Below are 2,782 nucleotides of genomic sequence, written 5' to 3' on the forward strand. Positions count from 1 at the left end.
TACTTGATTTAAAAGGTTGATTTCAATACTTGATAAAATTCTCATTCAAGAAAATTAAGAATCACACTGTCACTCACTTCAAGGACCAGTGGTACATGTACCCTATTTAAAAATGTTATTAAAGTGGATGGAACAGCTCTAAGATTTAACTCATTAAAATATACAATTATTGACCCAGATAATTTGTGGTTGAAATTTTTTTTTTTTTTTTTTTTCCTTTTTTTCTTTTTTACTGACCGGTAACGGAATCGCAACCCTCGGTGTCACGCCCATACCGGGGACCAGCAATGGGATCGCAACCCTCAGTGTTGCGCCCGCACCGCACTCAGCCAGTGAGCAGGAACCGGTGTCCACATGGGATCCGAACCCTCAACAGGAGCGCCGCCGCGCTCCCAAGAGGCGCACTCTCCAGTGCGCCACCAGCCGGCCCATGTGGTTGAATTCTTGAATGTTTGAACAAACCCAGTGTTTGAGTCCTTATTTTAGATATTCAGATTTCAGAGGTGTGAGCTATTTGAGTAAAGATCTTTTAGTAACTTTCAATGGCTTTGCATTGCCTCCACCCTCACTTCACTCCACTTGCTCCTTTTCTCCCTCCTTTAAGGCCTGGACTCTCCCCAGTTAACAGACTCGCTCTTGCTTCAGGGTTGAAATACCATCTTTTACCCTCACCCACCCCTCACTTCATTTCCTGCTCTTCCTTTAGGTCTGGGCTGCAAGTTGTGTAAGGTGGTGTATTTTACCACTGGAGCTATTACCAAGTAGAGGACATGTATAGAATTAACAGACCCAACGTAAGTTATAAATTTTCTCAGAAACAGTTCATTTAATGGAAGCCACTGACAGTTGTTATATCCCAAGAGAGGGTCACCAGCCAATTTTTATTTTCATGTTTCTATTTTCTATTCCTAGGGTTTCTCATTGGGTGGCAGGAGGTGGGGGGAATCTCTGTTCCCCAAAGCCACTTTCATCTATTCCCAAAATGGATTATACAATACTATTTTACTCTTTCTGTTTATATTTTGTTAAACTTGATAGTAAAATATAGCATAGATTCCCTAACAATAATAATACATTCAATCGGATAGAACAGGTCCTTGTATTATGCAGTGCTTGTCTTTGTACTCTTGGATTGTGATACCTACCACACATCAAGCCCTTAGCCATTGAAGCGATGTACAGACAAACATTTATAAAGGACCTACTTGCTTTGAGTCTATCTCCTGTAATGTGCAATATGCTTAAACATATTGGTTCAAAACTGCATTTGTTTCCTATATGCTGTACACTGAGCTGACTGTTGGGTATAAGTACACTTAGAGGAAGTACAGTAATTTGTCTCATTATAATAGATCAGATCTGGTAAGAAACTTATTCATATCTGGTTCTCTATTTTGCATGCTTGGACAGAGGTCATTCTGAGGTACAGAGCTAATTTCTTACATAAGAAATATACGTAATTTCTTATGTAAGAATTAGCAGAATACTGGGTCACTGACTCAGAAACTAAAGAACAGTCAACAGGAAGACAGAATTTATTTCTGACGTATAAACAAGCAGGTTGTCCCCATGTACATCCAATATTTCTCCTTATCTTTTACAGTATAGAAGTATGGGAAAACTAAAAATATATAGAAAAAATATTTTAAAATATATAGAAGTATGGGAAAATTAAACTGACTTCAGCTGGGGAATTAGTGATTCTTGAAGTTTGGGCAATAGATCAGTTAAGCCAGAGAAGGGCCCTCCCTTTCAGAATTCTAAAACTGACAAAAATGGGCTCTTCCAACTTTTATGAGTGCTTCCAGATGCTAATTTCTCCAAAATAATATACTCCACATGCTTCAGTCCCCACAAGATTTCTGTTTAAGCTAAAGTTTTAGTTGATAAGAGCTAATAGGTTGTAAGTTATCACCTCTTCCAAAAATGTTTGTATTTTAAACAGAGAAGCCATGCAGATCAAAATGCCTTTGATAGATCCAAAGAAATAAATTAGATGGGAAAATTTCAGGAAGATGGGAGGGAAAATTTGAGAGAGAACAGGCCTTCCCAATGTCTTCCACAGAAGCAAGTTTACTCTTTTGCCCACGGCTGGTTCTGGCCAAGGTGGTTTGCAAGGGGAGGTGTTGGGTTGGTGTTTCTTGTTGTTGGGTCATGTGTCTGAAGGTGATGGAAATTTAATACTGGTTTTGAGGATGATGAAGGAAAATGTTTACAATCTAAAAGTATGTCAGTGAGAAGGAAGCTGCTAACCAATTAATCCTTGGGAGAAAAAGATAAATAAATCACTTCTTTTGAACATCATCAGCCCAAGCTTCCAAATTCCAGAAATGCTAACATGCAATAGGATTTCATCATGTTTGTTCCTTTTCTTGCTTCTGAGCTTGTCCCCTCTATTCCTCTCTGAACCTGGTTGCTTTCATTTTATCATTTCAGTTCAGTTTCCTACTAGCTGTTATGAAATAACTGGGACTTCTTAAAAGAATAAATTTGTATTTTCCTCTATTCCTCTCTGAACCTGGTTGCTTTCATTTTATCATTTCAGTTCAGTTTCCTACTAGCTATTATGAAATAACTGGGACTTTTTAAAAGAATAAATTTGTATTTTCCGGGGCCGGCCCTGTGGCTCACTCGGGAGAGTGCGGTGCTGATAACACCAAGGCCAAGGGTTCGGATCCCACATAGGGATGGCCGGTTAGCTCACTGGGTGAGCGTGGTGTGGACAACACCAAGTCAAGGGTTAAGATCCCCTTACCGGTCATCTTTTAGGAAAAAAAAAAAA

The 2,782-nt window shown here is 39.1% G+C and overlaps 1 protein-coding gene across 1 annotated transcript in view; it reads left to right on the forward strand.

Annotated features, from left to right (window-relative positions):
* The window catches only part of HTR2A (5-hydroxytryptamine (serotonin) receptor 2A, G protein-coupled), a 72,852-nt gene that overhangs the window by 36,028 nt on the left and 34,042 nt on the right, over nt 1–2,782 (forward strand).

This window comes from Galeopterus variegatus, unplaced genomic scaffold (assembly GCF_000696425.1).
Source record: "Galeopterus variegatus unplaced genomic scaffold, G_variegatus-3.0.2 Scaffold716, whole genome shotgun sequence".
In the NCBI taxonomy this organism is placed as follows: Eukaryota; Metazoa; Chordata; class Mammalia; order Dermoptera; family Cynocephalidae; genus Galeopterus; species Galeopterus variegatus.